Source organism: Callithrix jacchus, chromosome 3 (genome assembly GCF_049354715.1).
Source record: "Callithrix jacchus isolate 240 chromosome 3, calJac240_pri, whole genome shotgun sequence".
NCBI classification, from domain to species: Eukaryota; Metazoa; Chordata; class Mammalia; order Primates; family Cebidae; genus Callithrix; species Callithrix jacchus.
Window position 1 is genome coordinate 13,144,421 of NC_133504.1, and position 22,588 is coordinate 13,167,008.

The following is a 22,588-nucleotide window of genomic DNA, read 5'->3' on the forward strand; positions in this document are numbered from 1 at the left end:
CGTGATATATGGTGGGGCTATGCATCCTGTGGCATCACTGTGAAAGTCCATTGTCCCCATTCCACATAAAGGCAAGCTTGTTCCTGGCTTTCTGGAGCAGTCAATTGAGATGAATGCATGGGCCAAGTTCACCACATAGTGGCGCTGTCCCAGTTCCATCAACAAGCAGTTCATCAAATCCGTGATAGGTGGCACAGCTGCGTGCAAAGGGGGTGTTACTTTATTTAGTTCTCAATAATCTACCATCATCTGCCAAGTTCCATCAGGCTTCCTGACTGGCCATACTGGAGAATTGTACAGGCTGTGGGTCCCACACACTATCTGCACCTTCACTAACTTATTAATAGTCTTTGTAGCCATATGCCCACCTGGCAAGTAATATTGACAGGTAGAAGTAACCTGTCAGGGTGGTGGCAGGACCTGGGACCAGTGATGCGTATGTCCCTGAAGTACTGGCTTAACCACACATACTAGGAGTCTGAATTCCCCAGCCATTGTTTGTAAAGCCAAGCTGTGTAAATTACCCATCCCAAGAATGTATTCAGTTTTGGGAGACACATACGCAATGTATAAGCAGGGAGCTGAGTGGCCGATGCCAAGGTGCAACAGGTTTCACTCTCACTGACTGGCCTCCATAACCATATATATAAGCAGTCTTGCCCAGAAACTTACCCTGGTTTCCATAGATGAGGCCACAGTCTGTGCTGGTATCTATCAGCACCAGCACACCTGTACATTGGTGGGGTCCAGTGGATTGCCAATTCTACATGCATCCTTTGGTCATCACTGTCTCCCCCAAGCCAGGCACCTCAGCCAGTTCCCCTAATCAAACACAAATGGCTCTATACGTCCTCCTGTGTGCAAACAGCCCTGGAGCTGGAGCATCTGTGCAGGACTGGTCAGGCAGCATTGTCCTGCTCCATCTTAGGAATTTTCTAGAACTTCTGCTCCTGGGACAATTGCCTCCACAAATTTAACAGTATGTCATGGGGTTGTCTATCAATTTTCTCTAGGGTTACCCCAGCCAAAATCAAATCCATCCACATCTGCATGAGAGTCACCTGTTGGGTCCCTTTTTGTCCTGCTAGATGAGGCCCTGTGGAAGAGCTGCCTGCCCCCTTTTTATGGCACAGAGTCCTCAGTCTCACCAATGGTGCTCTGCTTCCCTGAGGAAGCCACAGCAGTGGTCACCTCATGTATGTGGTGCCCCCTGTACAGAGGAAGGACAGTGGCCAGGGAGCCCCACACACTCGATGGCAGAGAACCTAACACAAGGTCCCTCACCTGGAAGGTAAAGCATTCATCATCTGGCCCTTGGGTATTCAGATGGAGCATAGTCTGCCGTTTACCCATCTTCCAAATTACTTGCATCAGATCGGTATATGACTGCAATTGACTCAGTTCCTGGTATTTCTCCAGCATCCTTCCGTAGGGTTTGTGTGGCTGCCATCGGCCACTCAATGAGGGTGTGGTCCACTTGCTTCTGTGCTGACCACCTGCTCACCTTCAATCACTGATGGAAGGAGTGATGGGTCACAATGGAGGCCAACATTTCCATGTCAGAGGTGGAGCAGACAATACTGCTGGCTCCCTCATCCCATAGGTGAAGCATCCAGGCAGGTAGGGGGTCCCCGAGTGCTGCTGGCACTGCTTATCTAATTCCCGCAACTCAGTTGGGGTGTAGGCACCGTATGGCATGTACTCTGTCAGGGCAGGGGTCCCTGAGCCCGCCTCTGTGGCCCCAATGGCTGCTCATGCTCTGTTTTCTGATGGACCACTGGATGAGCCCACGACAGGGGTCCTTCCACCTTGGTGTCAGACTGACTGAGGGTCTCTGACCAGGATGGTGGGTTCAGGCCTGCACTAATGGCAGCCCTTAATTCCCATTCGAAGCTGTGTATCCAGACCTCCAGGTGCTCTGCTTGTGATTGGAGGTCCCTCACCTGTCCTGCATCCCTCAGAGACTGAGATTGTACTACCCGTAGCACAGTCAAAATCACCCATCCAACTCTGCAGGCAAAGGCGCCGCTCCCTTCTCAGTGTTCTGTGCTTCCAGGAGCTTCAGCAATTTCTCCGTGCTCATGGGGGACCTGTCCACTAGCAGCCCCACTGCCACCAGGTACCACAACCCATGCTGGGGCCACATGGCTGACCAGGATCATTGGGGCCAAGGGTTCATTCACCTCGGGATTCTGCCGACTACACCAATTGTCAGGTTCCAACCTGAGCTGGGGTCCCAGGGAAGTCGGTGGACTGGTGGCAGGTAGCTGAAAGAACACTCAAGGGATGTAGGCAGGTGGAAAATGGCTTTACTCATCTCTCTCCCTCCTACAGAGTCAACAGTGCAGTTATATTCTTGACAGACAACAGTGGCTCAAAGCCAGGTATGAGCTCACAAAAACAGGTTACATCAAAATGGCTACATAAATGTGATTACATCGTGCATGGGGTTGTGTGCCAGCCTCCAAAGCCTGGTGTCATGCTGTACCAGATGTCTGCCTTAGCCTAATCCTGAGCCAAGCACAGCCATTTTTCTGAACTTACTTATTTTTTTGAACAACCAACTTTTGGTTTCTTTTATCACTACACTAGTCACAACAGCAAAAGCACAGAACGAACCTAGGTGCCCATCAACGATGGATCAGATAAAGAAAATGTAGCTCATCTACACCACAGAATACAACATAGCCAGAAAAAGAATGAAATAATGTCCTTTGCAGCACAACAGCATAGATAGAGCAGGAGGCCACATTCCTAAGCAAATTAATGCAGGAAGAGAAAATCAAATACTGCATCTTCTTGCTTTTAAGTATGACCTAAATATTGACCACATATGGACACAAAGAAGAAAACAGTACACACTGTGGACTGCTGGAGGGTGGAGATAGGAGCGCAGGTTGAAAAATTGCCTGTGAGGTACTATGCTTATTATTTGGCTGCAATTCACCCATGTAACAAACCTGTACATGTACCCCCGCATCTAAATAAAAGCTGAAATTTTAACAAAGGCAAATCTTCCAAAATTGTATCTTAAAACAGCCTGCAGTTGTAACCAAAAGTAAAATAGTTTAAATAAAAGTTATCAGTATTTCACTGCTATTTTTAGAAATTATTAAAGCATGATCCTTGACAACATATTTTATATATAGTAACATAATGTTTAAAGTCAAAGGATCACACCCACTCACAAGCACTCACTCCACCTTCTAATGATGGTTGTAATTAGCTTTCATAAAGCAAAATATCATGTTATACAGTATAAATATGTACAATTTTTATTTTTAATTAAGAAATTAAAAACTAAAAGAAGAACGTATTGTATATTTTGGATAATAATCCTTTATGTAATATGTCTTTCAAATATTGTCTTTTCATCTGTGGCTTTTATTCCAATTCTCTTCACAGTGCCTTCCACAGAGTAGAAATTTTTAATTTTAATGAAATCCATTTTACCAATTCTTTGTTTCATGGATTATGCCCGCGGAGTTACAACAATACAGTCTAAGATCATTGGCATATTTTTCTGTTACATTCTTAGGAGTTTTTAACAGTTTTGTGTTTAACTTTAGATACGTGATTTATTTTGAATTAAATTTTGTGAAGGTTCTATGTCTAAATTCATTTCTTTTTGCATGTGGATGTTTGGATGTTCTAACACTATATGTTGGAAAAACTATCCTTGTTCCATTGCATTGTCTTTACCTCTTTGTCATAGATCTGTTGAAAATACTTACACGGGCCCATTTCTGGGCTCTTTTTTCTCTTCCATTGATGTACTTGTCCATTCTTTTATCAATACTGCCCTGTCATGATTACGGTAGCCTTACGGTATGTCTTTAAGTCGGTAATGTCAGTCCTCCAACTCTGTCCTTCTTGAGTATTGTGTTGGCTATTACAGATCTATTTCTCGCCATATAAACTTTCCAAGCGTTTTGCCCATATCTACAAAATAAACTGAAATTTTCATTAGAATTCCATTGAATCTATTGGAATCTATAGATCAAGCTGAGAATAACTGACACATTGAAAATATTGGTCTTCCTGTCCTTAAGCATGGAATAACTCTCCATTTATTTAGTTCTTTGATTTCTTTCATCAGACTTTTGTAGTTTTTCTCAAATAGATCATATACATATATATATATATATATATATATATGTATATATATATATGAGAGTTATACCTAAGTAGTTCTTTTTTATTGCTAATATGTTTTCAAATTCAAATTTCAATTGTTTATATACCTTATTTTTACACTTATATTTTTGCAATGCTTTTGAATGAAGGAGCTAAGAAGAAATTGCATAAACATGACTAACCCTATTTCCTACAGAGAGTGCTTTAAAACGGTTAGTGAGGAAAGAATGACAGTGATTGTCAACTTCATAGCTGCTGAAAGATGTCAACTAATCCACAGATAAAGGCTACATCAGAGTCATCCAAGCCTGGGGTTTACAGCAACAAATATAAGGCAAACCCACCTCCTACACACTGTGTACGTGACAACACCAAAGCTGAGAAGGGGGAGTTGGTATATCACTTTCTCTGGTGATTCTTATACAACGCATGGATCTCCTTTGAAACGAAAAGGAGCATATTCACTGTCTCCAACCCTGTTTCTCCCATTTTTTCTTAAACCAGTTTAAATCAGGCATTCTGCTATTTTGTTTTTTTTTTAAGAAAACTGTGTTTTTTAATTGCATTTTATGTTTTGGGGTACATGTGCAGAACATGCAAGATAGTTGCATAGGTACACACGTGGCAGTGTGTTTTGCTGTCTTCCTCCCATTCACCCACATCTGGCATTTCTCCCCATGTTATTCCTCCCCAGCTCCCCCGTGCTGTCCCTCCTCTATTTCCCCCAATAGACCCCGGTGTGTAGTGCTCCCCTCCCTGTGTCCCTGTGTTCTCATTGTTCATCACCTGCCTATGAGTGAGAATATGCGGTATTTCATTTTCTGTTCTTGTGTCAGTTTGCTGAGAATGATTGTTTCATTTCTACTACTCTCCTCATTTCTTCTGATTCCTGATCTTCTCCAGTCTTAGGATATTATAATATCAATCCTTGAGTCTGTTATTTTCTCTTTCTTTACTTGTAATGTCATCAATAGCTTCCTGCTTTGTGATTTTAAACCACTCGTATAGCTAATTATTAAACTCTGACAACTAAGTGCTTATCATAGCTTCACTTAGATATCTAGCAGTCACCTCAAACTGAACATAACCAGGACTGAATTCTGGATCCCTCTCCCATACTTATTTCTTTATAGTACTTCTTCGTCTGAGGGACTCCCTATTTCTAGTTGGGGAGGCCACAACGGGTATTTCCTTTTATTTATTTATTTATTTATTTCATTTCCCACAGGCACTGTAGAAAGGAATTATTTATTAATGATCTACTTTATCCTTCGAAAAATATTCAAGATTTATTCAATTCTTTACTGCTACAATCCTACTCCGAACCAAGATAACCTCTCATCGGAAGTTCTGCATGTCATCTTTCTGTTCACCACAGATCTGTCGGAATGGGTCTTCCAATATCGTAAGTTATTCCATTTATTAATCACACCATTGTTCACCTCAAAAGCCTCCAATGCTTCCTGTTGCTGTTGGACTACAATTCAAAGTCCTTACAGAGACCTCATTACAGTTCTGACTTCATTCTTTCCAACTGCATCCCTTCTCTCTCTCTTCTTCAGCCACACTAATTTCTTTCTGTGCTTTCTGGACTATGCTAGGTGCACAGTCACATACCTGAAAGCCTTTGCTTTGCCTGTTTGCTCTGCATGAAATGTTCTTTCCTCTAGATATGAAAAGGGGTCTCTTTTCCACTTTCTTCAAGTGTTTATTCAAGTATCACTTTCTCAATTTCCTTCCCAAACCTTCACATATAAAAGGTAAACTCTCACTCTCTACCCTTCAGTACTGTTCTTTTTGTTTTTTCTCTCAAAACATTTATCATATTAAAAAGAGGTATCATACTGTACTTAAGTTCAATGTGCATGGTTTATTTTATTCTTTCTCCAACTATAATGTAAACTTCAAGAAGGTAGGAATGTTTACTTCATTTTTATTTTTGTCAGTTTCAGGTACAAAAGACATAGTGAGTATTCAGTGAGTATATGTTGAATTAGTCAGTCAATCAGTGTCTACTCATTTATATTCTCATAATATATTTATAAAACATTTATAAAAAGAAATTAAAAGGTAGGACCATAAGAAAAATCTTAATGAATTTTCAAAACTATGAACTATCATATTCTCTGCTCATAATGGAAAAAAAAATAAGCTGTCTCTTTAACTTAGAAAAAAAAAAACTCTACAAATTAGGGCATTATAAAAGTTTCTCCAAAACAACTATGGCCAGAATGAAAAAAATAATAATTAAAAAATGATAATAACCAATCCTTAACTTCAGCACCTAGGCATTTTTTAAAAGCTTTAAATTTACTAGGTTAAAAAGAGATATGGACAGTGTTTAATAAATATAACAGCAGAAATAAGATATATTGCTGAGGAAAATTAGGTCTGACAAACAAATTAAGGATATATAATTAAAAGATAAGTGATGAGCTGATATAAGCAATAAAATCACAAGAAGGTAAAAATACAAATTTATAAATTGTTTATGAAAACAGAACAGAGAGAAAGCTGTAAATATCTAAAAACAAGAACAGAAAATCAAACACCACATGTTCTCACTCATAGGCAGGTGTTGAACAATTAGAACACATGGCCACAGGGAGGGGAGCATCACACACTAGGGTCTGTTGCGGGGGGCCAAGGGAGTGACAGCAGGGGGTGGGGAGTTCGGGGAGGGATAACATGGGGAGAAATGTCAGATGTAGGTGATGGGGGGATGGAGGTAGCAAACCACATTGTCATGTGTGTACCTATTCAACAATCCTGCATGATCTGCACATGTACCCCAAAACCTAAAGTACAATAAAAAAAGAATATTTTAATCAAATTCAAAAATCTTTATGGAATTGATTTTATAAAAATTAAATGGTTGTCACTGACACTCAATGACATACATAAAATCTCAATACACAAATTATTATAAAATAATTACAAAAGTTGTCAAACTCTAAGTACCTAATAAATTCCCAGAAAATTTCACAGTTTAATTATTTAATCTAAAAAGAACAAATTATTCTAATAGTATTTAAACTTTTCCAGAGAATAAAGAAATTAAAAATTCAAACTCTTTTATAAAGCTAGACTTATACTAATCTGTAATTTGGGATAAAGCATATTTAAAAGAAAAATATTAGATAAATTTGCTATAAGATATAGTATTTCTATAAGATATCTTATTAATGAACAAATGTAATTTTGAAAGATTTCTACATTCAACTTCCACGAAACATTTCTTCAAGGCCAAAACACCACTAAACTATCGAAGTTCAAATGACTGGAGGAAAAAATGCAATGTAATGCAAAATAACGTTAATATAACAAGAACATTTGCAGAGGAGATATATAATAGAATATTATTTATTTGTAACATTAGGTAATTACATTGAAATTCCATAGGCAAATATGTAGGTAAGACATCTATGAGAGTATGAATAACAGCACCATGTAATGTAGCTAATAACTTGTAATGACCATATTGTCTATCAATAATAGTATAGATAAAAACTTGTGGTATATTCTTACATTGTAATACTATACAAAGATGTAAATGAATTATTGCTAGTTCTAATAGCATAAACACATTTCTCAAATATAAGATTAAATATGATTATATCTACATGAATTTAAAAATAAAGCCATAAAAATTATTGTGTTAAAAGCAGAATAGGGCTAATTATGGAATAAAGGATAGTGGTAGTGACTGGGCATTTGCCTAAAGGGTGTCTCTGGATTATTATTTTTTAGTTTTTTATAATCATTTCATAACTTATTGATATAAATTACTGATTTAATTTCTAATTTAATTTACTGATGTAAATTACATGCAAATTTGTTGATATAAATTATCATGAAATGAACATATTTGTGCAACCAAACAGATCAAAAACTAAAAAATAATCTTTAATCTAGGAACTTATAAATGCTCACTTTTCTAAAGATAAGTAGGTTTTATATGAAGAAGGCATTCTGAACATGCGTATGGCATAATTAGTAAATATGCCTTCAAGGATACATGTAAAGTGACTGAAGTCCACCATCTTTGCCACCTGGAAGACAAGGAAACATCTGCACCCCACATTGAGAGATGAGACTCCCATCAGGGATGGGCTGATTACAAAATAAGCCAATGGATTTTCGGTTGCCTTGCAATGAAATGCATAACAGAAGCACTACATAGTCTTCTCCTGTAGCTTCTATATGGTCTTTTCATAAATTAAGCAATAAAATAAAAACATAGCAAGGAGGTCTTAAGGGACTAATCTGTCCTTTAGTAAAAGAGTTATAAAAGGTTTATAAGGATTTCACCTCATGTTCAAATTGGTTAGGATTAGATGGAATAATCTATAAGGTTTAATGTAAACAAATTGGGTTTAACATTAATAAACTAACGCAAGGGTAAAACTCGGCTTTGAACAAAATTTTCTTTTCATACTAAAGGCTAATGAAAGATTGTTGCCTTTTGAGTCATCATTTTGGCAAAATAATTTATGGAAATCTGGAAACTGTCCTTCCTGATGACTGGCTTTGTAGATGGTTCAGAGGGCCCCTGAAACATTCAGGATCATTTGACATGTTTAGTCACATGAGATTACCAAAATAATGTCCAATCTTCTTCAAGTTATATTTTGGTGAGTAATACTAATATGTGTTCCAAAATTGTATGGGATTTCTAAAATTCAAGTGTCCAAGTAAATGCTATCAATCATAATGAAGGGTAAAGTTACTGTAAACCATGAAGATAAATAAACTTGTCAGTCATAATTTTAACCATAACTATCCTGAAAGTTTGTTATTCACAGATAATTGTTTTCTTGCTTTGTTTCCTTCTCAAAACATGGCTTATAATCAAGCTACACCAAGGACTTTAACAGGTATTCTCAAATATTGGATATTTTTGAGAAAACTTGGAATATTGCTGATCCTTGTTTAATTTTCAGAGTCAAGGAAAGTCATTTAAAACTATTTATGGACTTTAATAATTGAGTAAGGTATACTCCTGTGAACAAAATTTGGAGCATGTTTACTTTTCTCTGCCTAGTTACTCTAGAATTTGGCAACTATCTGTACTCTTAACTTATGGAAATATAGTTGTTTGCATGAGTTCAACAAGAATTAATTTTTCTTTGTCAACAGAACACAATTGGAAAAACTGGTTATTTTACCACAGCTTTGACTGAAAGTTGTGTTTCCTTTAAAGGAATCAAGCTTAACATGCAAAGCCAGTAAAAGCCCTTTGGAGAGAAATGGCTTTATACGTTGTCTTCACAGTCCCTGTAAAGGTTCCCTAACCTGTGGTCAGTAAAGAATGTCACTTTCTTTCTTTTTTTTTTTTTTTTAATTGTACTTTAAGTTTTGGAGTACACGTGCAGATCATGCAGGATTGTTGCATAGGTACATACCCATGTGGTTCCTGTCTCCATCCCCTGTCACCTGTATCGCATTTCTCCCCATGTTATCTCCCAAGTTCCCCACCCACCACTGTCCCTCCCCTAGCTCCCACCAACAGACCCCAGTGTGTGATGCATTAGAGTGAACCACAACCAAAAGAATGTCACTTCCTAACAGGTTTGGAAGCACTGAGCAATATTGGGGCCTCAAGAGGAGAGAATCACCCAACTCAGAGGTATAAGAGGATACAAACTTAAGGCTGGACTCAGCTTCTTTTTTTTTTTTTTTTTTTTTGTACTTTAGGTTCTAGGGTAAATGTGCAGATCATGCAGGATTGTTGCATAGGTACATACATGGTAAGATGGTTTGCTGCCTTCATCCCCTCATTACCTGTATCTGGTATTTCTCCCCTCCTTATCCCTCTCTATCCTCCCCACCCCCTGCTGTCCCTCCCCTAGCCGCACCCAGCTGACTGCAGTATGTGATGCTCCCCTCCCTGTGTCCACATATTCTAATTGTTCAACATCCACCTATGAGTGATAACATGCGGTGTTTGGTTTTCTGCTCTTCTGTCAGTTTGCTGAGAATGATGGTTTCCAGATTCATCCATGTCCCTATGAATGACATGAACTCATCGTTTTTAAAGCTGCTTAGTATTCCATGGTGTATATGTGCCACATATCCTTTATCCAGTCTATCATTGATGGACATTTGGGTTGGTTCCAGGCCTTTGCTATTGTAAACAGTGCCGCAATGAACATTCATGTGTATATGTCTTTATAACAGAATGATTTATAATTCTTTGTGTACATACCCAGTAATGGGATTGCTGGGTCAAATGGTATTTCTGTTTCTATGTCCTTGAGGAATGGCCACACTGTCTTCCACAATGGTTGCACTAATTTGTACTCACACTAACAGTGTAAAAGTGTTCCTCTTTTTCCACATAATCTCCAGCATCTGCTGTCTCCAGATTTTTTAATGATCACCATTCTAACTGGTGTGAGATGGTATCTCAATGTGGTTTTGATTTGCATTTCTCTAATGACCAGTGATGAGGAGCATTTTTCATATGTTATTTGGCCTCATAGATGTCTTCTTTTGTAAAGTGTCTGTTCATATCCTCCTTTCCAATTGAATACCCTTTATTTCTTTTTCTTGCCTGATTGATCTGGCTAGAGCTTCAAATACTATACTGAATAGGAGTCTTGAGAGAGGGCATCCTTGTCTAGTGCCAGATTTCAAAGGGAATGCTTCCAGTTTTTGCCCATTCAGTATGATATTGGCTGTGGGTTTGTCATAAATAGCTTTTACTATTTTGTGATACATTCCATGTATACCTAGTTTAATGAGAGTTTTTAGCATAAAGTGCTGTTGAATTTTGTTGAAGGCCTCTGCATCTATTGAGATAATCATGTGTTTTTTGTCTTTGGTTCTATTTATGTGATGGATTACGTTTATAGACTTGCATTTGTTGAACCAGCCTTGCATCCATGGGATGACGCCTACTTGATCATGATGAATAAGCTTTTTGATTTGCTGTTGAATTCTGTTTGCCAATATTTTTGAAGGTTTTTGAGTTGATGCTTATCATGGATATTGACCTGAAGTTTTCTTTTCTGTTGCATCTCTGCACAGTTTTAGTATCAGGATGATGTTGGCCTCATAAAATGAGTTGGGGAGGATTCCCTCTTTTTGTATTTTTTGGAATAGTTTCAGAAGGACAGCTACAGTTCCTCTTTGTATATCTCATAGAATTCAGCTGTAAACCTGTCTGGACCGGGACTTTTTTAACTGATAGGCTGTTAATTGCTGCCTCAACTTCAGACCTTGTTATTTCTCTATTCAGAGTTTCAACTTCTTCCTGGTTTAGTCTTGGGAGAGTGCAAGTGTCCAGGAATTTATCCATTTCTTCCAGATTTACTGGTTTGTGTGCATAGAGATGTTGGTAGTGATCTCTGATGGTAGTTTGTGTTTCCGTGGAATCAGTGGTGATGTCCCCTTTATCGTTTTTTATTGCATCTATTTGATTCTTCTCTCTTTTCTTTTTTATTAGTCTGGCTAGTGGTCTATCTATTTTGTTGATCTTCTCAAAAACCATCTCCTGGATTTGTTGATTTTTTGAAGGGATTTGTGTCTCTGTCTTCTTCAGTTCTGCTCTGATCTTAGTTATTTCTTATCTTCTGCTAGCTTTTGAGTTTTTTTTATCTTGCTCCTCTAACTCTTTCAATTTTGATGATATGGTGTTGATTTTAGACCTCCTTGCTCCTCATGTGGGCATTTATTTCTATCAATTTCCTTCTAGACACTGCTTTAAATGTGTCCCAGAGATTTTGGTATGTTGTGTATTCCTTCTCATTGGTTTTGAAGAACATCTTTATTTCTGCCTTCATTTCATTGTCCATCCAGCTGATATTCAGGAGCCAGTTGTTCATTTTCCATGAATTTGTGCTGTTTTAAGTTTGCTTCTTAATCCTGAGTTCTAATTTGATTAGAGACTGGTTGTTATGATTTCCGTTCTTTTGGATTTGCTGAGTAGTGATTTACTTCCAATTATGTGGTCAATTTTAGATTAATTACAATGTGGTGCTGAGAAGAACGTATATTCTGTCAATTTGGGGTTGAGAGTTCCTTAAATGTCTATTAAGTTCTTTTGGTCCAGATCTGTGTTCAAGTCCTGGATTTCCTTGTTTATTTTCTTTCTCATTGATCTAATATTGACAATGGAGTGTTAAAGTCTCCCACTATTATTGTGCAGTAGTCCAAGACTCTTTATTTGTCATCAAGGACTTGCATTATGTATCTAGGTGCTCCTGTATTGGGTACATATATATTTAGAATAGTTAGCTCTTCTTTTTGTATTGACTCTTTGACCATTATGTCATGTTCTTCTTTGTCTCTTTTGATTTTTGTTGCTTCAAAGTCCGTTTTATCAGAGACTAGGATTGCCATGCCTGCTTTTTCTTGCTCTCCATTTGCTTGGTAAATCTTCTTTAATCTCTTTATTTTGAGTCTACGTGTGTCTTGGCATGTGAGATCGGTCGCCTGAATACAGCACACCTATGGTTCTTGCCTTTTTATCTAATTGGCCAGTCTGTGTCTTTTGATTGGGGTATTTAGTCCATTTACTTAATGTTAATATTGTTATGTGTAAATTTGATCCTGCCATTTCATTACTGGTTGGTTGTTTTGCCCTTTGGTGGGCATAATTTCTTCATTGTGTCATTGGTCTTAACCATTTGGTTCTTTTTTGCAGTGGCTGGTACTGGATTTTTCTTTCTGTGTTTAGTGCTTCCTTCAGGAGCTCTTGTAGGGCAGGTCTGGTAGTGACAAAATATCTCAGCAATTGCTTGTCCATAAAGGATTTGATTTCTCCATCACTTATGAAGCTTAGTTTGACTAGATACAAAATTCTGTGTTGAAAGTTCTTTTCTTTAAGAATGTTGAATATTGGCTCCCATTTTCTTCTGGCTTGTAGGGTTTCTGCCAAGAGATCTGCTGTGAGTCTGATGTGCTTCCCTTTGTAGGTGACTCGACCTTGCTCTCTGGCTGCTCTTAGTATTTTTTCCTTCATTTCAACCCTGGTGAATCTGATGATTATGTGCCTTGGGGTTGCTCTTCTAGAGGAGTGTCACTGTGATGTTCTCTGGATTTCCTGTATTTGAATGTTGGCCTGCCTTGCTAATTGGCGAAGTTCTCCTGGATAATATCCTGAATAGTGGTTTCCAGCTTGGATTCATTCTCCTAGTCATCTTCCAGTACACCAATCAGGTGTAGATTAGGTCTTTGCACGTAATCACATATTTCTTGAAGGCTTTGTTCATTTCTTTTCACTCTTTGTTCTGTTTTCTTGCCTTCTTGTTTTATTTCATTTAGTTGATCTTCAATCTCTGATATCCTTTCTTCCGCTTGATCTATTCAGCTATTGAAACTTATATATTCTTCTTGAAGTTCTTGTGCTGTGTTTTTCAGCTCCATCAAGTCATTTATGTTCTTCTCTAAGCTGATTATTTTAGTTAGCATTTCTTCTAACCTTTTTTCAAGGTTTTTGGTTTCTTTGCATTGGGATAAACATGTTTCTTAACTCAGAGAAGTTTGTTAGTACCCACCTTCTGAAGACTGCTTCTGTCAATTCATCAAATTCACTCTCCATCCAGCTTTGTTCCCTTGCTGGTGAGGAGTTGTGATCTCGTGGTGGGAGAGAGACATCCTGGTTTTTGATGGTTTCATTATTCTTGCTCTGGTTTCTTCCCATCTTCTTGGATTTATATAGTTTTGATCTCAGGTAGCTTCTTGGAAAGTTGGCCATTCTTTTGTCTGCCTACAGAAGTGCTGCTGGGCTGCCACAGTTTCAGTGGACGTGCTGTGTCTTTTATTTACTTAGGAAAATTAGGCTGGCTTCTGCAATGGTGCCTTCCCTTTCCCCTGCCTAACTTGATCATTCCTGGTTGCTCTCTAACTAATGTTCTGGGTGTGAAACTCTGGAGTGACAGATTTTTAGCCTGCTGCACTTTGTGCCCGGGGGGTACCCATCCTGCTGAATGGGCTGTTTCCCTGTTTTCAGTTCCCCTTCTTTCTTGGGGGCAGGTGGCTCATCCCGCTGGCTTTCTGGCTTTGAGTCAGCCAGTGCTTCTGCCTTGATCTATGCTAACAGCTCTGGCGCTGGCCAAAGTTGCCATTCTGCCCTGTTCAGGCAGCTCACTGAGGCTTTTCACCCCAGTGAAAATCTCCTGTTCTGTGGGTTGTAGAGGGCTTGGGTGGAGCACAGTATCCAATCCAAAGTCCCAGAGCGGGAGATCCCCCAGTCCTCCGTTCAGGTGCATACACCTCCTGGGTTGTGCAGTGTCCCACCTTGTCTTAAGTTGCCCTATTTGGTTTATGCCCACTGTCCAACCAGACCCACAAAATGAAACTGGTACCTCATTTGGAATTGTGGCACACACTCGGCTTCTGTGTCTCTCTTGCTGGGAGCTGCTTTCCAGAGCTGCCTCTCATTTGGCCATCTTGGGATACTCCTGGGCTCTGTTTTAAAGTTCTTATCTGAAATTCCTTGTGCCACAGATTTCATCAAAGCCAATCCAAAAGGCCTATGTAAAAATAACCATTCCTGCTGCGCTTCATGCAAATAATCAGGCCAAGTATAAGACTAAAGTTTATTCATAATTAGTTTTTACCAAAAATGAAGACTGGAGAGATAAATTTTGCTCCAAAGCTTATCATACATTTATCACTAAATCCTATTCTGATTAATGTTTTTAAGCTTTATGCCTACATTTTAGACGAACCCTGCTTATTCCTGTGACTCAAGTGGTGATCTTCTGCAGCTTGGGGGACAAAAGGGGGTTTGGGTAATGTAAAAATGTAAATCAATATGCTACTTCTGGGCAATTATATGGCAAATTCTGCCAGGTAATGAAAGTGAGTAAGGTCTCCGTAACCCAGGGTTTTCTTTGTTTAGGAAAATAAAACCGAGAAACTTCACAGACCCCCAAACGAAAATTCTATATCTTGGCAAGTAAAATTTTAGATGGAAATTACCTACCTTACCACACTTGTGGGAATTGCTGTGCTCACTCTACTATTTGCAATATGGTTATTCACGGTAGCACCTTCTAACTGAAATATTGGACAGAGTTTCCATTGCTGTTGTATTTTGCTTAATGATTATCCTTATAGCATGATAATAGTTGACAAAAAGTAAGCATGAAAGTGTTACTTACTATCACTGAGTCTGCTGGGAATTCTTATTGGGTTCAGTAATACAGTTTTAAATGAAGCATGCTGCTTTTGGATTAACATCTCTAGTAAAGTAGAGGAAAATCTACAGGCACTTAAAAATCAAATCAAAATTATTGACAGGCTCAGGGAAAATGCCAGCTTCAGCCCCAAGTGGCTTCAATCCCTCTTTAATAAATCCCAGTCTTCTTGATGGAATTGGTTAACTCCATTATTAAGCACTCTCTTGCTTATATGTCTTGTATTGATATTTGGACCCTATATACCCAGTACTATAACTTGAATTGTTTCTGCTCGCCTAGAAGCAATTAAACTCTAAATGGTGCTGTGAACTGAACCATGCATGGGCACGCCATTTTTCCAAGAACCCTTAGATCGACCCCAGGAGGAGCCCTAGATGCTATCCCGCATTTGACACCTCTTTGATATCTAGTAGAGACATTATAATAAACACATTCAAAAGTAATTTCTCAAAATATCTTCACAAACAAGCTTTACCACAGTTGTTTTTCCCCATCTCAGTATATTCAAAACTTTTCAGTTACTCTGATCAAAATATCTTGGAGTTATCCTTAACTATCTTACTTATTTAATTTTTTAAAAAAATAAGGTCTTGCTCTATTGTCCAGGCTAGAATGCATGGGTGTGATTATATCTCACTGCAGCCCGAAACACCTGAGTTCAGGTAATTCTCCCTCATCAGCCTCTTTAGTAGCTGGGAATATGGAAATCCTTAATTAGTTTAATTCTCACATTTATCATCTCATTCATTAAGAAATTTTATTGGTTAAACAATGAAAAACATCCAGGATTAAATAGGCTTTCTATATCTCCAACCCATTCCCCTGGGTCAACATCCTTAACATCTATTTATGGCCACGGTCAGGACTGCCTTCTAACTGTACTTCCAGCTTTGGGTCTCACTCCACTTCACCCTATTTTTAACATAGCAGAAAGAGTAATTCTATTAAAATATAAGACAATTCTATTAAAATATATTCTACTTCCCTCCTAAAATACTTGCAGTAACCCCTTGTTCTGCTCAGACTAAATGGCAAATTCCTTACAATAGCTTACCAAATTCTACATGAGCTGTCCATCTCTGTGACTGCATCTTCTATGATTCTCACTCTGGATCACTCGTCTCCAGTTCCACTGGACTCTTCACTATTGCTCACACATAGTAGGCACAATTCTATCTCAGGGTCTTTGTTCATAATGACCTCTCTATCTGGAATGCTTTCCCACATACACACATCTACCCAGATTGTCACAGATAACCCCTCAAATGTTTTTAGAAATACCTCCCTGGTCAATTGCAACAGTCTCTCTCTTCAAACTTCAATTATTTTTTGCTTTATTTTTTTCTCTTATAAATTCATGCATTTTACTCATTTATGTTTGTGTTGTTCTGATTGCTCATTACAATGTGAACTAGATGAGTGATGTAATGGTAGCAACTAGGAAAACGCCTGCCATATAGTGAGCACTAGTGTCAGCCTGTGTCATGGGCAACAAGAAATGGAATGCACACCTAAGTTATTATTCCTTGAAGGGTCAAATAGAGGAAATAAAAAAATGATACAGAGAAAGCAATTTCAGTGTATTTGTGGCATAAGTATTAGGCAATGAGGGAAATTCTGCAATGAGGGAGTCGGGAGAGAATACATTATTTGACTGTGCTCTCTTTCCCTCTCTGATTACATAACTGAACTTACAATCTCCCATTTCCAACTAGAAGCTAATTGACTAGGGAGCTCTTTGATGCAATAGAAGGAGATCTACAGAGGCAAATTGAAAATACCTAGCACAGCATTCAATAAATAATGTTGATAAATGCTTCAGTGAATGTCTGGGTAAATGCGTATGATACACAGTTAACCATATTTCCCTAGATGTAGAATTATTAAGCACAAGGAAATTTATATATTAAAAGTATATATTAATTAATAGGAATGCTACTGCATGGCATTCTAAAAATAATGAAAACAAACACCAGTATCCTACCAACAATTTTCCCCCTTAGCTAACCATATTTTTTCACATCTGCTAGTTTCCTACTCGCGTTGTAACTAATTATCACAAAAAGTGACTCTGCAGAACAGTTCTCAAATGATGATAACTGGGAATTGAAATATAAACACACCAGTTTCCTCTTCTCTCAAACACACTACTCTGAAATATGATCTAGATCATTTCCTATGAGACCTCACAGGGCCTGAGACCCTATTGTTCACAATGGCAATATGTTTATTAATGCAAGCTGTGTGCATTTCTTGTTCTTCTATGTTTCACTTGCCCTCTTCCTATAGGTGCCTTTTAAGATTTCTTCCAAATTGCACTCAAATTTTCTGTCTCAAATCCACTTTTGTGGGACTCCAATATAGGATACATTGGTGATATCCACAAGAATAACTCTTATTTGAAAATGCATGCTGTTTTGAGCCTTGACCCCTTGACCAGCATGGGTTAATAGCCAAATATTTAGGTTTTTCCTAATAATTTTACTTCTGTTATTCTGACATGCAATGTGTGTATGTGTGTGTGTGTGAGAGAGAGAGAGAGAGAAACAGAGAGGCAGAGAGAGACAGAGAAAAAGATAATGAAAAGTATGGATGCAGAAAGATATATTTTTAAAAATTACACAATGTTTTAGATGTTCATATTTATATGTATGACAATGCAGGATAATAAATGAAGAAATTTGCTGCCGCTATCTCATTGCTATAGAATGAGAATAATGCTGAGAATATAAGGCACTGCCCTCTCATCTTGGTTCTACCATGGTGGTCATCTTAGACTGAGAAAGTTATATTAATTCAGAGTTTTTCAAACAAAAAAAGTACATATACTACTCCAGAAGTAAACTTAATTCTCTCAATCCAACCTTTTCAGATAATTTAAAACTTAAAGGAAAATATTAGGTATGAATCACATCAAAGTAATTAAAACTTTGTAGAGAAACACAATCTTGTAGACTCTGAACTTATTTTTAAGATGATTAAATCTCAATAATTCTAAAACAAATTTCCTTGGTAATCAGTCAACATTTTTGGTAAATTCTGGACTCATTGAAAAAAATATTCTATTATATTCTATTCCATAAGGGCTGCCATAAATACATAGAAATAGAACATAACGATATTCATTTGCTGTATAATTTATAATATGTCTTATAGTTTAGAGATAGTATTATTGCATATAGAGTGACAAATTTACACCAACAGCTTAATATCTTAACCCAATTATCATTAATTGAAAAATCATTATTTAGATGTAATTCAAAATACGCCTGGTTCATTATGCCAATAGACCATCTTTTCTCTCTTAAATTATTCTTCAGTCATATGGGAGTATGTTGATTATAACAATTACTTTTAAATGTATTAGGATTTAAAATTGCTTTATTGAATAACTAAATGTATTTTTTCACAATAGAAATACAGTGTTTAACTAATGCAAATGTAAATGTAGTATGTGAAAATTCTCTAGTCTATTGTCTAATTCAGTTGAAGATTTTTGAGCAATTTAAGTTGAAATCTATCATTAATTAAAGAGTTTTTATCTCTGAAATGATAGAACATTGAGAAAGTGTCTTTAATCAACAGACCAGAAGTAGGTTTACTTTTTTATTCCCCAAACTATTGTTCATCAGATCAAAGAGACTTGATATATCTTTGATTAAAGACAGAATAGTTCTTTGCAGATAACTAGTTTACCTTTTGAAGATTTTTTAAGATCATAAAATAAGTTAATAATTAAAGAATTCTGGATGACAAGTATCAATTCTTCATAAAAAGATACGTAAAATATGAACAGCATTAAAAATATATAGGTACAGGAATATGATGTTTAGCTTTCTTAAATTAAACTTGGCTTTTATTTGTGCATGATACAATAATGAAATAAATTAACTTGGCTCTAAATGTATTATTTTCAGGAGATAAAAGTTTTATTCTTCGTGTAATGCTTCCCTAATCTTTAGTAGGTGTTTTCTCCACTTTAATTGTTTCTATCTCCTAATCTTTGGAAAACTGACTGATGGGACAGAAGATGTTGATCATATGGTAATATCTCTAGATATATATGTGTTCAACTGCTAAGTACAAATATATTGATGCATTTAAACAGTGCACTCTTTCCATATTCATTCTTAAGTGAGCTGTGAATAAAGCATTTATTAAAAACTGTTCATTTCTAATAAAATGAAATTGATGACAATGATTCAGGTAATAACTAATTTAGGTATACTGTACCCATTATTTAATCTACACAATCATTGTGTGGTATCATGTAAATAGTACTAGATTATAACACAAATCCATCAATTGACACAAAATATCCAAAGCAGCTATTTGTACTTCATGAATTGATTATATTATACCTCAATTTACAGTACCACATTTAGAGTAAACTCTGCTTTTGTATTTTGTAGAGCAAATATATCAGTTCATTTTACTCCTGATAATTCCTAGCGAAACAAGTTTCCTTTGAATGCGTGGTGTCTCTGAAGCAATAGGCTTGCGGAGTAGGAAAATAGCACTTCAGTGCAGCTGTTCTCTTACAACTATATGTTTGCATTTTAAAAGCTTTAAATTAATTGAACAGTAGTGATTTAGCTTTGAAAATATGGAGTAAAATCAGATCATTAAGAAAACCGTAGAAAAGAGAAACATTTGCATTGAGGATTTATAATTTCACTGGAGTCAGCCTACCAGTTAATTTCTTATTTTGTAGACTCTGGACCTATTTTTAAGGTGTTTAAAGACACTAGAGAGTAATAAAGAAAAAGTAATTTCTAGGTACACTATGCAATCTGCTTTGGAAAAACATTTACACAAACAAGAAATAGTGTGAGCATTCAATGTCATTTGAGGACATAGAAATTATAGCAAAACACTGTGGGCTATGTGAAATTAGCATAAGAAAAGAGAATTTTAAAATATTAATTTATCTGATGTATAACTCTCAAAAAATGGTTTAAACAGCCTGCATGAAACTACTTATCATGACATTCTGCCTAGAAAAGCAACACATATCCATAGAAATGATTTTCCTGATATCCTAATACACACATGCTAGGAGCAGTGAGGACTGAGGCTCATGACTATATGGGGATATAACAGTCAGACCCTTTGTATGGAGACATGACAGTTGTGAAGAGCCATTCAAACTTCAGGTATACCTGTAAGGTCAGGCTGAGCCACACCTCTTTGTCCAGCTTTTTTTTTCTATTCTCTTTTGCTCCTTGCATGATAGCACTTCTATAATAAATAATTTATATAGGAATTTCTTTTTCTGGCCTTGAATCTAGGGAACCAAGACCTAAGAAAATCCAGAACATAAAATTAAACATTTAAAGTATACATATTATAGAAAGGCACCTAAAGTAAACTATGCCTAATTATTTTGAGGATATTTAGTTTTTTTCTGTGTATCAATATTTGTATATTATTTATGCAAAATTGCTTTATACTGCCCTTACCACTTAAGAACATGATTTCAAAAAAATTATTTTGCTCAAAATAACTGTTTAATTTTAGAATAGTCTTATATTTATAGAAAAATTCTGAAGATACTACAGATGCCCATATATCCACATTTAACATCTATTGTTAACATCTTACTAGCATAATTTTGATATTAGTATAGGTACTCGAGCAATTTCAAAATTCATGTTAACATGACATTTTTTCTATAATCCTTTACTTTTAACCAATCTGTGTCTTTCTATTTAAAGTAGATTTCTAGAAGGCAATATATAATTGGTTCATACTTTTTATGCACTATAACAATCTCTGTCTTTTAACTGGCATATTAGGACCATTCACATTTATAGTGTTTGTAACTGATATCTATTCATTGCATTTGTTCTTTGCTTCTTTTCTCTCTCTTTTTCTGCCTCTGGGGTTTTAATTTCACATTTTATTATTCCATTTCATTTTCTCTCTTAACATTATATTTTTTATTTCCCTTTTTTTAGCTACAATTTACATCTTAAATAATCTAAGTCCACTTTTATGCAATATTATACTACTTCACACATACTGTAGATATCTTGTGATAGAGTATTCTCAATTCCTCCCCATTGTCTTTTGTGACATTACTGTCATTCATTTCACTTATCCATATGCTATCATTACTTAGTACATTCTTGTTATTAATGCCTTAAACAAAGAGTAGTTATTTTTACATTCTTACTATTAATGTTGTAAACAAACACTAGTTGCTTTAGATCAACTGGGAATACAAAAAATAAAAGATTTTTATTTTATTTCATTTAATTCATTTCCAGTGGTCTCCCTTTCTTTATGTAACTGAGTTTCTGACCTACATAATTTTTCTTATGTCAAAAACACTTAATCTCCTTCAGGGAAAGACTACTGGTAATGAATTTCTTCATTTTTCCTTCATAAACTCCTATCCTTCTGTTTTGAGGAATAATTGCACTGGAGTGAAATTATAGAATTATAGAACTATAAATTGTTAAGTTTTTTTTAACATGGTAAATAATTCATTCCACTCTCTCATTGCTTTATGTGGCTTATAGCAAGAAAATTCCTGTAATTCTTATCCCTGTTCTGCAGGTGAGGCACCTACCATTCCCTTACCTCCCCTGTCTTTTAAAATGTTCTGCTTCTTTTTTCTAAGTTTTGAAAATATATACCCTTGGTGTGACATTTTGTTTTTGTTTCTGATATTTATCCTGCATGGTGTTCTCCGAGCTTACTGAATGTGTTGTGTGGTGTTTGTCAATAATTTTTAAATGGTCTCAGCCCTTATTACTTCAAATATTTCTTCCAGATTGTTCTCTCTTTTTCCTTCTGGTATTACAATTATGATATATTATACCTTTTTGCCCCACAGTACTTAGATATACTGGGATTTTTACTTATTTGTTTCATTTTTATCTTTTACATTTATTTAGGGGAGGCGGTTTGTATTCACTTAAATGAAATTTTTTCTTTTTTCAGCTATGTTCAGTTTACTGATAAGCCCGTCGAAGATATTCTTCATTTCTGTTACAGTGGCTTACATTCTAGCATTTTCTTATTATTTTTCATTAAATTTCACCTTTCTACTTACATTATGGATTCATTCATGCATGTTGAATTAATTTTTCTATTCGATCATTTTACATATTCATTATAGTTATTTTAAATTCTCTACTGATAATTCCAACCTGAATGTCATATTTGAGACTGTTTTGGAGGCTTGCTTTGTCTCTTCAGACTATATTCTCTCTTGTTTTTGTCATATCTTCCAATTTTGTACCATTTTTGTTGAAAGTCAGTGGTAAGTGCTGAAGCAGATAATAGGC